At 36.2% G+C, this 14958-nt stretch overlaps 1 long non-coding RNA gene across 1 annotated transcript; it reads right to left on the bottom strand.

Annotated features, from left to right (window-relative positions):
• Positions 1-12974: 12974 nt before the first annotated feature.
• Positions 12975-13761, bottom strand: LOC132152515 (uncharacterized). The gene is made up of 3 exons (XR_009436546.1): positions 13448-13761; positions 13158-13288; positions 12975-13061 (listed from the first exon to the last, which is right to left on the bottom strand). It is a non-coding gene; the product is annotated as an uncharacterized LOC132152515 (long non-coding RNA).
• Between the last annotated feature and the right edge of the window lie 1197 nt (positions 13762-14958).

Here is a 14958-nt window from a genome sequence, read left to right as displayed (position 1 = left end):
AAATCAGTTTGAGCGAATGCAGTGATGTAATTATTGATCGTAAACACAACATCCAGCTGCAAAACATAAAATGTACCTGAGGAAAGACGTCTTTCACTATTGTAAATGAATGTTTTTAAGTTGAGAAACAAAACCTAAACATTTTTTTAAATTCACTTCTAGTGTATTAGCTTTTAAACCTGGACTTAATTATTGAAAAACAAATTCAAGCATTAAAAGCAGCACAATCTATCTGTTCTCTTTTATTAAAATAATGTTCATTTTCATGCATATATTAATTCATTTATTTATTTATGTATTTCTATATTTATTTCTTCAAATAATTATTTATTATTTTATTTATTTACGTATTTCTACATTTATTTTTTTATGCATTTACGTATTTGTTTATACTTAAGTAATTTCTCGTCCTCCATAATACATAGACTACATGGTTGCAATAAAATTTTAGTTCACATTTTCGGGTGCCATTGTTTAAATTTTGTTTTATTGAGTGATGTTTCATAGAGGAATTCTCTTTGAAGAAGAGCAACAGAAGCTCTTTCTCACAGTTGCATTAGCCCAGGGCCCCGCAAAGGCTTAACATGGCTGTCTGTCTGTCAGGATGCATTGATTTAACTACAAACCGTGCCTTCAAATTAAAGGAGATGAAGGAACCTGTTCTTTTGAGATTGTGTGACTGGGCATTTGAACGAGAAAGAAAGACAGAGAAATAAAGACAGGTAGGTTTAGAATAAAATAGAAAGTGACAGCATCAATGGAAAACATCATAAATGCTAACCAGTGGAGCAAGTTGCAATGTCTGCCTCCGTTACTTTTACAGAATGACCTTATATTAACACACAATCTCAATGGGTTCTCAAGATCAGGGTAAATAAGAACTAATGCATTGACTTGAATTACTTCATCAGATTCTACAGGTGCTTGTGTCAAGGTACATGAAGCAAATACGGCTGCTTTCAAACCACATGATTTTATAATAGCCATCCAGCAATGTTCAGAACTTGTGAAAACTATGTAAGCAGACGTATAGTTTGCTTGCTTTTTTTCTGCTATAGCTCTGTAGTTCTTTCATTTTCTACACCCTCATCTTGAGATGCCCATCCTGAGGTTAATTAGCTCACATTATGTCTAGATGCACTCCTGACCATCATCAGCCTACTGTTAGAAGTATCATATGCTTCACTGTTATATTTGAAGAAATTAGAATAATTATAATTAGAACCATTGTAATAATCTTTAATATTTAAATTAAATATTTAATTCAGTTTTATTTCATTTAAAGATACACTTATTCATTTATTGACTGACTGATATAAATGAATTTAAGCCATTATTTATTTATTTTTACACACAAAACTATTCTTAGCCTGTAGTCTACAGTTATCCCTGTAGTAATGATTTATCTTCAGAGCTGTTTTATAAATTCAGTTTGATGAGAAATTTTCTCACAGCACGCTCTAGTTCTCTTTCAATAATAATAATAATGAGGGGAAAAAACATCCAAAAGTTATTATTGCTTAAGTGTTTAAATAAATGCTTAACATGTGTTTAATGAGTTTACTTTGGCTAATTTAGGCAACGTTAACTTACCAGTTGATGTTGTCGCCATTATGACGTCAATGGAAAGACTCCAACATAGACCTCCGAATTTGCAGACAAGACGTGAAAATCAATACAATTATTTTGCAAGTGAATTATTTTGTAACATTGCAAGTGAAACATGTGAAAACATGTTGGTTTTATATAAAATAAAAATAATATAGTAACTTTTTTGGTGAGTTACTGGTACATTATTTCTCTTTTATCTGTTAACCACCACTTCCATCTCAGTTAAAAAATAAAATCTAAAAGAGATCTGTCGGGCAATATTTCAGTTTTTCTTTGTCAAGGTAATTTACAGTAGAACCTTTAAAGTAGTGACCATTTAGTTTCCCATAATCATTTGCTGTTTACAGTAATATACTGTATACACCTTTTACATTATCATACTGTACATATGAACAATATCACATGAGTAGCAGTGCAACGTGGCTGCGATTCGGCCGTAGCGGCCTCTGCAGTAGGTAGTCACAGCATGCTGATATACAGCCATATCGCACTACAATTATGATATTGTGTTTATACGAAACATCAAAAGTACAAAGTACTTATCAAAAGTACAAAGGCAGCGCTCTAATATACAGCAAATCCCCAGAGTTAAATCAACTCTGCTCAGAGTACATATTGTCCCAATCTACAGATTGTTAAAGTAACAATGAACCACACCGAGTTAAAATTAATGGGATTATTAAGCAATTAAGCAATTGACGAGTGAGCATTAGTAAGGGAAAACTGCTGTTTACAATGTTGAAGATGAACAACTAATGTTCAGGCTTTTAGACATAAAAAATGGATCACACAATCCTCAATAGTGGTAAAACTTACTTTAACAAAAATGACCAAAGAGTTTCTATATTTTTCCTATAAGACCAACGGTAAATGAAAAGATGTTTTTTTTTTTTTCTAGGTTGATATGGCTAGGAACTATAATCTCATTCCGGCATAATAATCAAAAATAACTTTGCAGCACCTGAAAGTATTCGCCAGCTAGTTTGTGTTCTTATAGCAGAGTTACTGGGACTATTTTCATGCTGCATAATATCTGTGAGCCTGCTGCATCCATTGTACGGCAGAAAAGTACCTTGATTAATACTGTACGTTGGAATGAGAGTATAGTTCCTAGCCGTATCAGCTAAGTAAAATAACAATATTTTACAATAAAATTGCATTAAATGTAAAGTTAGTTATTATTATTCACCATACAGGATACAGTGAGGAAACTTACTGTTAACCAATTCACAAGTTTTTACCGTAACATTTTAATAGTGTGTGCTTGATTGTCTCCGAATTCTTTTAGTATAAAAATGAGATGTTGCCAACCACATTTTCAGTTAGCCATAGCTCTTTACATGGAATATGATCAGATTCAACAGGACTTCCCCAAAATCATCAAAGAAAGGTCTTTAGAAATGAAAGGGCCGTTCTTTGAAGCAGGGGCGTAGCAAGCTTTTCAAAAGTGCGGGGGGTGGAGGTGGTTTGTTTATAAACAATAAAAACAATGAATACAGTGACAGAGGGGTAAAAAATGCAGGGCTTAAAGTTTTCCGGCTTGCAGCGTTTGGCTGGGAAATAAAATAATCCTACATTTTTTTTTTAAAAAATCAGAAAAGGGGAGAGAAAAAAAAATGCCCACACTAATCTTTTTCTCTGATGGTATAAATAATGTAACAATTAACTGTTTTTAAACATTAAAATAATATACACTTTTCTTTCATAGTTCTTAAACAGATATGCAAACAATGTCATCATTTCTCACTTTTTTCTCCTCAACAGGTAACTTTACAATCAAACACAATAGGTAAGTATCCACAAAAGTATTTAGCTAATCAACAAACAATGCTCAAAATATCAAAATCAGTTGCACTGGCAAAGAACCCATAAATACACTGCTTAACAATGGCAGTTTGTCCCCCTTCCTCGTCAATTCCCTGCCTTCTTCATCACAGTTATGTTATATATATATAACATATATATTAGCTGCTGAACAATATCCCAATAATATCAATTAGCATTAGTCTAAAAAACGAAATATAATACCGAAAACACTCGACATGTCAACAAAACGATAGCAGAACATCTTCCCAACCACAAATCAAGCTTATTTAAAAACCTCGAAAGCATAAGGGTCATTGACGGATAAGACTTTTTAATAGGGCAATTTTAAAATACCAAAAATATGGATATGTTTGGCCATTTTCTAAACATTTGGAATGTAGTGTACACATGCCTTTATAAAGAAAAGTAAAAAAAATGACATTTTAGTGTTTTTACACTTAAGTTAATGATACATAGCCTTAAAAAAGTCATCTGGGGCGACCGTAATATATCTCAAAATTCACATTTTTATGTATCATTAAGACTAGTTGAACTCATATCAGTAAGTAGATAAACTGATGAAGAAAGATAGACTTTAGCGCCCTTTCATTTTATGAAAACCATTATTTCACAAGTTTATTCTATAATATCAGAGTCTCCCTCATAATCCAGTTACAATACTGATTTTTACTTTAAAAGCAAAAAAACTGAATTAGCATTTATACAGATATTACACATTCAACAATAGCATACCACTGATTAATATTTGAGGCTAAACTGATGGCTATTTGGTTATGAATTTATTCATTTATTCATTCATTAGTTGGTTACCCCACATGACATGTGGTCGCCCCAAATGATAAGAAAACCACAGGTATAAAAATTTCTGTTAAAATGTACACAAAAGAGTTCAAGACGAAAGAAAATTTACCTCTTTTTATTCAAATAACATTTCAACATTTAAATCAGAAGGACATTACCATTTAAAATTATATAATTTTTATTGCAACACACATTAAATGCTTCAAGAACTTAAGAAGCTGAGTAAATAATCTCTTTTTTGGAACCTTTTTGATTCATTGGACAGGGATGAACACTAATTGCATCTCAATTAACCTTTCAACATTCAAATATCACAAATAATAAGTTTCTTTTTCTGGACCCATTTAGCCACATAAGGCAGTGATGAACATGACTTGCATTTATCTAAGCTGAGGTATTTCTGAACTTCAACCAATCTTGGAGAGTCAGCTTTGAGAAGTGTGATGTTGCTGGCTCAGGCTCTGAGATCACAGCATGCACATCTTTTCTGTAGTAGAAAATTAAATCTACAGTTTGTGGCCACATGAAGAGGTTTTTGTCACCAGATTGTAGCATACAATTGACCTGCACTTCTTCTCCCACAACCTCAAGCACTTGGCCAACACAAGGCTTTTCATCATAAATGACAATAACAAACTTGCCACAAAGATTTAGATTTTCTTGTTCCCTAGGTGGTTGAGGAGGAGAGCTTGGGGGATTCTCAGTGTTGCACACAGTGCGTCTCACTCTCAGGTCTACTGTTACGGGCTTGTAACAAGGGCATGGACTCCTCTCTTTTTTCCTACAGAAGCATGACACAGTCCTGTGAGTGATCTGTGAAGGCTGGGTAGACCAAACCTGGTGTATTTTAAAGGTGCCCTTCACAGCCACCAAGTTGTCAGGAATTAGCTCATCACACTTTTCAATGCTTTCTCTGTTTACCCAATAGTGTGTGATGCTTGAGCCTAATCTTGTGTTCAGCATCTCATAGAGTTGCTGTGGTGTCTGAAGTTCACCACCTCTTCGGACAAAGCTATCTGCTTCTCTTTTTATTGCCCCACCAATCCCATTTGGGGCCCCTTTCCCATGAGACTTTTCTGAATAATTCCAGGTCACCTTAGTGAACCCAGAAAGGAAAGGGACAGTACTGAGGAGGTAGAAGTTGTTTTTATTCCTGTACTGTGTAACCGGCCCATCACTCTGAATGTGGAGGGTTGTGATCTGTGGGAAGGTTTCACGAAGCTCTCCTAAGATGGGCTCTAGATGTGCCCACACCGCCCGCTCGTCATGGCGCAGGCTGTCAGAGAGTGTTGCATAGGACTTTGTTCCATGCACAGTGTACAGGACTGCTGTGTGGATAGTCGCTTGCTGTCTGCTACCTGCAAAGTGAAATGCCTGAACCTCTGTGTTCAGCTTACATGCATAATTCTCTGAGAAGTCAACATGCAGAACAGCTTCACACCCTGTGATGTTTTGTTTAAGGTAGCGGAACTGCTCTGCCTGGTGCAGCCAGTTAAACTGATGTATCGCCAAGGACTCTAACTTCTGAGAGAAAAGCTCCATCAAGTCCTTGATGATTCCACTATAGATCTGTTTCACCATGTTGCCAAACATTCTCTCTCCATTTGTGGAAGTTACCCTCTTCCACTGCTCCCATGTGACTTCTGAGCTCTCTGTCTCAGGGAATTCTACCTCCTCAAAGCAGCACTTGGCACAAACACGGTCCATACAGTCCTTATTTTTTGGATCACACACTATCATAACCAGCAGCTCAGACATGCTTTTTTTTCATTCAAAGTACCTGGAAAAGGGAGATGTAAATAACCATAACCATAAATTCCCGCCTCCTCAGCACGAACTGACCGATAACACCCCAAGAGAGGCGGGACTTAACCACATCAACTCTGGGGACCCACCGGTGGGTCCAATATTGCATATGCCTAATTCTCAAAAAATCAAAATAACAGCTGAAGTGGTTAAGGCAGAACAACCAATCATCAGCCGGTCACACTCAAAGGAGGAGCGACTGTAGTAAGGCGTTTGTGCAAAACTGCGGAAAAACTGCAGAAAACGTGCGAGTGTCTCACCCACGGGTGAGACGCCCCTGCTTTGAAGCCATTTGCAATATATGCTAAAGTAAAAGAGTTCAAATCTACATTTTCTGGTGATTACACAAGCCATGTACGAAATGAACCCAGTAGCGGAATTCTGGTGTATTTAGTCAAATTTCAGTCCCATGTGGAGTGCTTTAAACCACTTGCACAGAAGCGAAACCCATGAATATGTCATCAAAGTGACCGTCAAGAGAATTAGAACTCTCTTCCCACACTCTGCAGTCTGAACTGCTGCCCAGCTGCATGAAGTTGCTTTTCTCCATACACTGCCTTGAAGCCTCTCAACACTGCTATTTTCCATGCCCTTTTTATCTCCCCAGAGTGCATCTCAAAGTCCTATTTTGGACCTACAGTTAATAAAAGCTTGGCCACAGAATGGATATACAGGTATGCTATATGGTCAAAGAGCCTACTTTTATACAGCCCTTCTCATGCTTTTCTCATGTTGAAGAAAATAACAATACAAATATTTCTTCTTCCAGACAGGAATGTTATTATTATTCTAATTTATTATATGAAGTGCTTAGTGCAATTCATCAGGATTCAGAGAAAACATTTAGGGTTGGAATGAAGAGTTGCTGATGATTTTTGTTTCAGGTTATCATTTGATGTTTCATAAGTGGAATGCATAAATTTCCCTAATTATGTAATGTTCTTTTTACAAAAATACTTTGTTTTGATGTAGAGTATTGGATTCAAGTCATTACTTCTAGACAGGTGATAAGCTGTTTTAGTTGTATGCAAATATCATATAGGCAACCGATGGTTCTTAAAAATGTCCCATTAATTGTCTATTGCCTGTTGTTTAATGCTATTTTCAGAAGGAGTTCAGAAGTCAGTAGTAGTAGTAGTCAGAAGTAGTTCTAAGCACTCTAGGTTCTAAGGTGTCTCTTATTCCTTTAAAGGGGTCATACAATGCGATCAAAAAATTTCCTTTCTCATTGGACTGCTACAAGTTCTGTAAAGAAGATATGTAAAGTTGCAAAGACTTAAGTCTCAAATCCAAAATGATATTCTTTATAAAAGTTAAGACCCCCCCACAAAACGGTTCATTCTAACACGCCCCCATCTAGGTCACTATGTGGGAAGATTTGCATAACGACGCCAAGATGTTCACGCAAAGAAAGAAGTCTTACCTTTTATTCTCATTGTAGTATTGTTGTTGCCGTTGCCGCCATGTTGTATAGATCCTGTGTGTTTCTCTGTGAAAGTAACTACTTTGTTAGGCCTTACAAAAGAGGACGATGATACATCCTGGTCGCTGAGGAAATACATCAACTTTCTCCGTAGAATCCGCCAGCTGTGCCGTTCCAAAGCCCATCTTTGCTCTCTCAAGCCGATCTCCACTCACTCTAAGCCACAGCTCACTCTAGACCTGGGTCCTCCGCTCACTCAAGGCCGCAATGTGTGACACTGTTTGGTTGGGAAAGCAAAACTACATTGTTTGGCCTTTCAAGAGAGGACACGATTAGAAATCATGTTTATATCACGTTTACAATGAGTTTTAAGTTTATGTCTCGTCGCTCCGGCTGGACAGGGCATCACAATATGTTAAGGGGCATAACATTTCCGTCACAAGCTTGAGATATTCGGCCAATCACAACGCACTGGATAGCTGGTTTTGTTAGTTTTTTTTTTTTTACCTTAAATCGCATAAATACATTTCATTCCACCAAATACACAAAATAATGTTCTTTTTAGCAGCATCATATGACCCCTTTAAACAATGTTTATTTTCTTGTTTTCCTTCTTTGAAAGTGTTACCCATAAGGACACTATAAATCCTGTAATGTTAATTAAAACTAATCTTTTAATTAGGGGTGTAACGATTCACTCGTTTTCTTGATGCATAGTTTACAAACTCTGACGATGCATATGCATCGATCTTGAAACATGATTTTTGAATCATGAATCGCCGATCTCGGACAGTAATCGATTCAAAATGCTAAGAATCGAATGAATCGTGTTTATAAACCAATTATAATTAAGTTGCTTAAACAACTATAAACAAAACAGCATCATGTATACATGCATAGTTTAATACAGAGCACGGAATGCCAATCACAGAGTCCATTTTACATTTAAAACATGAGATGCAGTGGGATGGGAAAAACCCACCATAAATTCTCGAGATAAGTTTTTAAAAAGTTAATTTTAATTTTACATGGCTTTCTAAATATCCGGCTCTCTTGTAAGAGACGCGAGTGTGCAAAACTGCGTTCTATGTGAACAGCTTGATTTAGGTTTTGATGTAAACAACGTCTTCTCCACATTGTTGTTCTTTTTTTCCGCAATATTTTGAAAGAACGTCGCTGCAGCACTGCATCTAGTGGCTTTAACTGGAAAGGCTAAACAGAAAATTATAATGCAATGAAACTTACATTGTCATCGCATCTCGAGCTATACACATTAAGTTACTACAAGCACAAATTTAATGGAGACATTGAACAGTGTTCGTGAATCGTGCCTCTAATCTGTCCTTCACGCGCTCCACTGTTTACCGCCTGAGACTTTCACAGGATTGCGCTCGCACTCTGTTCGTCTCTGACGCAGCTGACGTGCGATCTATAGGATTTGTGGCCAGTGCATTGCAGCTGTGAATGATGAATACATACTCGAAATGAATTCAGTTAATTTATTAACAAGCAAATATGAACAGTAATACACCCAGATTATTAATAAAAACATAGGATATACAGCGAAATATGATTGAAAGCATTCAGCCCATACAGAAGCACATAGATTGAGATATATTAATAATAAATACATTTCCATATATTTAAATATCTATACCCTTCTGTAAGCATCCAGGGTCAAAACATTATGCACCAACATGCAAGTCTTAGTAGGCACTCAGTACATTGCCTTTAAATATTAGCATTAACAATGCACACATTCATCAACTAATCACAAGCTCCCACAAATAATACGTCAGCTAATCACACCCTTAACCAAACCACTACAAATAATTCATTGAAAATAATATGCAATAGCTTATGAACAGATGTATTATAGCAAATCAAGTTTAATGAATCTCACACCTATCATACAGCATTATGGCCAGTTCACACTGCCACAAAAAAATATATCTAAAAAAATATATGTATATATGTTTAAGCAATTAACATTAAATTCTAAAATCTTAAGTAATTCTTACTTTCTCTATTCTTGCAATATTCAAGTGTTCATGTCCCTGAGTAATATCTGCATCTGCCGAAGTCTGAAGAGAACACAATATGCTAGTAGACAGCAATCCTCGTGAGAGAGAGGTCTGGTGTGGAAGGTGGATCTGGAACTGACTTCTCTTGATTATCTGTCTTCACAAACTGCCCTAAAATACAATTCAAACATTAACAATGATTGTTATAAATGTAATGTAAGGCTCTTACATTCATAATGCTCATTTTGGAAATATAGTTAATATCAGTAATATGCAGCATGCACGATACAAGGAAGTGGTCAGTAACAACACTTGGAGGTATGATATCTGTATCAGTAAGGCTACCTTTAAGAAAAAATAAAATGAATAAATTAAGTTGTGTTATGCATTCAAATAGTTAGACATGCTAAAATACAGAATTTGTTAACAATAATAATAAAAAATAATATGCTGGGGAAAAAATGAAACATTTCATAGGGCCCTAAACATGTTTTTTTTTTTTTTTTTACTTTTAATAAATTGATGTGAAAATGTATGTACTACGAAAAAGGAGATGAATGAAATGAAATGAAATATTTATTTTATCATTCAAAGTCAAAGTCACCTTTATTTATATATCGCTTTAAACAAAATACATTGCGTCAAAGCAACTGAACAACATTCATTAGTAAAACAGTGTCAATAATGCAAAAAAAAAATCATTGAGGATTTCTTTAAAAAAAAAAAAAATCTTGTCTCGCTCTCATGAACCCAGTCTCGTGTCTCATCTCGTCTTGTGGGATAAGTGTCTCGTCACACCCCTAGTAGCCAGAGCAAGAGATACATTAGATTTCTTTTGCATGTCTGACAGTGTAACATTAAGCTGAAGTATTTCGAATGAGTTAAACCTGTATCCTGTTTTCTGGGTAACATTGAGAATATCACTATATATTGTTGCAACACCTCAGCCACTACCAGTCTGATGGGGCTCATGCTTATAACAGTAGTTTGGTGGAGTTTAGACTAATGCTAAATCAAAAATGCCTGTCAAAATTAACACTGGAACAAACACAATCTTTATTGATTGGCAGTGTTGGGGAGTAACTAGTTACATGTAACGGCGTTACGTAATTTAATTACAAAATTATTGTAACTGTAATTAGTTACAGTTACTACGAAAAAATGAGTAATTAAATTACAGTTACTTATGAAATTTTTTACGATTACAAAGGGGATTACATTTAAATATTTACACACAACCACATACAGATTTAACTGATTTCTTTCCCAAATTGCACTGACTATTCTGAGACATACCGCCCTAATAATTTCCGGGATGCGGAAACACAGTCTGGTTCGTTGAATCCAGCCATAAAAACGAAATGCCTAACGCAGACGGAATATGCCACATTTTGGATGACTAAATCACAAGTAGGTCATTACACTTGAATCAAAACATGACATGGACTAGTGTCTGTGAATATTAAGCCCCAAAAATGCAATATATGACTTGCACATTCTGCGTGTCTGTGGAAATCAGGCGCGGACTGGACACCGGGAGAACCGGGACAATTCTCGGTGGCCTGGCAGCCGATTTTGCCCCAATATTTAATATCATTTTTGTATAATTGCCTGCCGAATGTACTAAAGCGATCATTTGCGAATCCACCATTTGATAATTAAATCCCTAATAAGTCATGAATTGTTAGTCATGACTCGCGCGCTCTCCGCGCCTCCGCCAAATGGTTTGGATCAGACTCAGAGTAATCAATGAGAGAGAGAGAGAGAGAGAGCGCGAGAAAAGAGTGGACTGCTGGAGTAGAGAAGCAGAACTCCTGTTCAGGGTTTCAGGTCAGTTTCATCTGTAAAGATGCTTTTTTGTCTTGGTTTTTTTATTTATTTCATCAAGCAGCAGCACGTTGCTCATCAGTCATCACTCAAAATACTATATAAAGGACATCGTATTATCTGTTGTAATGTTACAGTAGTAATTTAGCTGACAAAAATTCCGATTTTTTTTATAGGTTTAGGGGGAGCTATGACAGACAACAACACAACCCTTACAAAAATTAACATTTTAATTTTTAACTATAAATCCAGAGAAAATGGTTACTATTGTTTAACTGTGGTAACCAAAAATTTAAAATTATTTTACAAATGTATTTATTTAAGAATAAATACAAATCCATTTGCAAAAAAAAACAAAAACAAGGTTATTTTACTTTTATATAGGCTAATAAAAGCAAGGTTAATTTTTGTAAGGGAAAAACATGACTCGTGTACAGTATTAGGATTTTTCTATAAAGATATTGTAGTATTGTAGAGTATTGTATTGTAAAGTATAGTTTTGTTCAATCTTGAGTATTAAAGTCACGAGAGATATGGATAACGGGGCAAAATAAAGAGACTGAAGAGAAAAATAGAAGTGAAGGTGCAGTTCAGGAGAGAACTTTTAATTATTTTGCATGTCCCCAAATTAAAGATTTAAACCTTTTTTTATGTCAGGTCAATACAAAAAATAGTTTTGTCCATGAATTTGTTTGTATGAGTTTGAATTTTTCAGTCTGAAATTTTTCCCAGTCCGCCCCTCCTGTAAATTAATGGCAAAGACATGGTTTCATTTACTACACATAGGCCTACTGAAGCTCGCAGTGTTTTCAACCTCTGCCATCTCAATATAGGAGTACACGAGCACATAAACATAATTTCTAGAACTGCTCTGTGTCACTTCATGTGCATTTTACTTATTTTGAGAAAACTATCATCATATACAAAGAGACAGCAGTTTTAAAAAAACACCAATGTTTCAGGAGTTTAGTACACAGAATACGTCACATGCTTATTAGATAACTGTATTTAAGTTGATGTGTATGCTTTTATTTATTATTCTTTAATTTTCACAAATTTAGAAAAGTAATCAAAAAGTACTCAAAAGTAATTAGTTACATTACTTTAATAAAGTAATTGAAAAAGTTACACTACTATTACATTTTAAACAGGGTAACTTGTAATCTGTAACCTATTACATTTCCAAAGTAACCTTCCCAACACTGTTGATTGGACAGCACAAGTACTTCTATTTGAGCGTGTAGAACAAAACTCATCATAATAGTTATTTGAGAATTGTCTTACTAGTCACATGGAGCGAAGTGTCCTGGAGATGTTGTCAGAGATTAGCTCCGCTCCGACTCTACTGGGGTGCAGGCCATCAGCGCGAAACAGCCTAGGACGCTCCCAGAAAAGATTCCAGTTATTAACAAATAGCAGTTTCTGTTCTTTACACCATGACAACAACTATTCATTTAAAGCAACAAGTCTACTGAACCTTTCGTGTCCTCGTCGATACGTGGGCAGTGGTCCTGACACGATGATCGTCGCTGCGGGCGTCGTGCTGCGAACCGTCTTGATCAGGCTGCTGAAGTCCCTCTTCAGCGTATCCGTCTGCCGCAGCGTGGTGTCGTTAACCCTCTCAGATGATAACAGTGTCGTGTTCTGTCTCGCGAAGTGGAGCTCCTGCAGGTGGAGATCCTGAAGACCGGAGGCGTTGGAAGGAGAGAGGTCATCGCCCAGGTCCTGGCTCATGTCTTACGCTGTGGACATCTGGGAAGAGCGCGTCCTGGGTGCACCAAGCTTGTGCTGAGAACCACACAGAGTAGAGGTGGTAGTAGGGTTAGCTGTTTACTTACCCTGGACTTATGAGCGTCAACCCCTGAATGTTTCCAGCACAGCTCTCCACTCTCTCAGCTGGGCCTGCTTCTCCACGACGTCACGGATCTGCTTCTCCACAGCCTCCAGCTCCTTATTAGAAATAAACAAACTAGAGAATAGGGGAAATGCAGAAAAGAAAAATAGCAAAATGGAAAACATACATATAAATCTTAAAATACCAGTATTCACATTTTTTGATGTTACAGATGCATAATGATATGTTGTGTAAAATAAATATTAAGTTATTTAATAAGCTTCCTCGGATCACCTGTGTTTTCTATCTCTGTCAGCAGCTCCCATTAGAAATTCTCTTGGAACTTCCCCTCTGTTTTAGAGGGTTTTTAAGACACTCCTGAAATCACAGTACAATTTTAATCAATATTTGTTTACAATGAAAAATCAAAACGTGTTTGAAACACTGGTTTGAAATAGTGTCAGCCAAATTTAGACCGCGAGTGACGTCACTGATAGACTCTACAGTGCAGACTTTTAGTTTTAATTAATTAGCTTACTTCCATTTATCTTTTGACATAGTATCATCAAAAAAGTTTACAAAGCTATCAAAACCGCTCCTTTACACATAAGATGTGATTAAAAGCCCAAACGTTCATTAATAAGAGCTCAAATCTATTATGTTATACTTATGCTTCTAAGCTAGCATAATATTTGCTAGCAGACATATCAGATAATTAAGATGCCATAATCACAGAGGTATAAATGTTAACAAAAGTACTTAAAGTAAACTGTGGATAATATTAACATATGTTACTTAACCAATCTGTCGCAGTTGTTGAACTTTTCTTTGGTATAACTGACGAGAAACAGAGAAACTGTCAGACGAGTCCTCTCCTCTCCAGCAGCTGATGTGTCCGCAGTCGCCATGGTTACTCTCAACGGCTAGTAGGCTAATAAAAACAATAATATTAAAAAAGGGTTTTAGCGTCTTTACGGAGATCAAGACATTTGTTTTATACATTTTATCAACCTGTTTATTTATTATAAATTGTAAGACTCACCTCAGAAAAGCCATTTCTCCTGTCAGACACAGTTGAAGTGAAAAGTACTTCAAACAAGGTTACTGTATCTGCGGCAGATGAGATGGTGTAGCCAGTCTGTCATTATTTCACGTTCACAACTCCTTACGAAATAGAAAGTTTCACAACTCAGAAAAATGTATTTCCTTTCTTGTCAATATTGTGCACGTGGGTGCGTCAGTTGTGGAAGCGCGCGCGCGCTGTATGCCACGTCACTTTATATTAAAAGCATGTACATATTCTGACTTGGTGAAAAGAAACACATTTTATCTTTAAGGAACGTTTAATCGTGTGTCTGAAGTTTAATTACACTTTATAAATAGCACTAAACTCAGGGAGCATATAAAGAATGTACAAAAATTATGGTAATTAAAATTACGTGCATACGACGTTGTAGTTACGTTGCCAGTAAGTCATGAAGTTACCAATATATTACGAATAGAGGACCTATCTGGGATGTTCTTGGTTATCTTGTTACGTTGGAAGGACGTACTGACGACGTTGTGAGTTGGTAATTGGTAAGTCATGGAATTACCAATACGTTACGTAACTGTTACGTCGTGTGTTAGCAGGGGTAGTTTGTCAATGGCTCTTAGCATCTTACCGACAATGTTACCTGAGCAGTCGAAAACTGTATTTATTCCATGGACAGAGCAGAAATGTAAGTCTCTAAATCATATGCACAGTTTCATTGTATGATAAATATGTTTAAACAATGCGGATGAACCGAATGTACGAAGGAAAC

This window comes from Carassius carassius, chromosome 11, assembly GCF_963082965.1.
Source record: "Carassius carassius chromosome 11, fCarCar2.1, whole genome shotgun sequence".
Lineage (NCBI taxonomy): Eukaryota > Metazoa > Chordata > Actinopteri > Cypriniformes > Cyprinidae > Carassius > Carassius carassius.
This window is presented reverse-complemented; position numbering and strand designations above follow the sequence as displayed.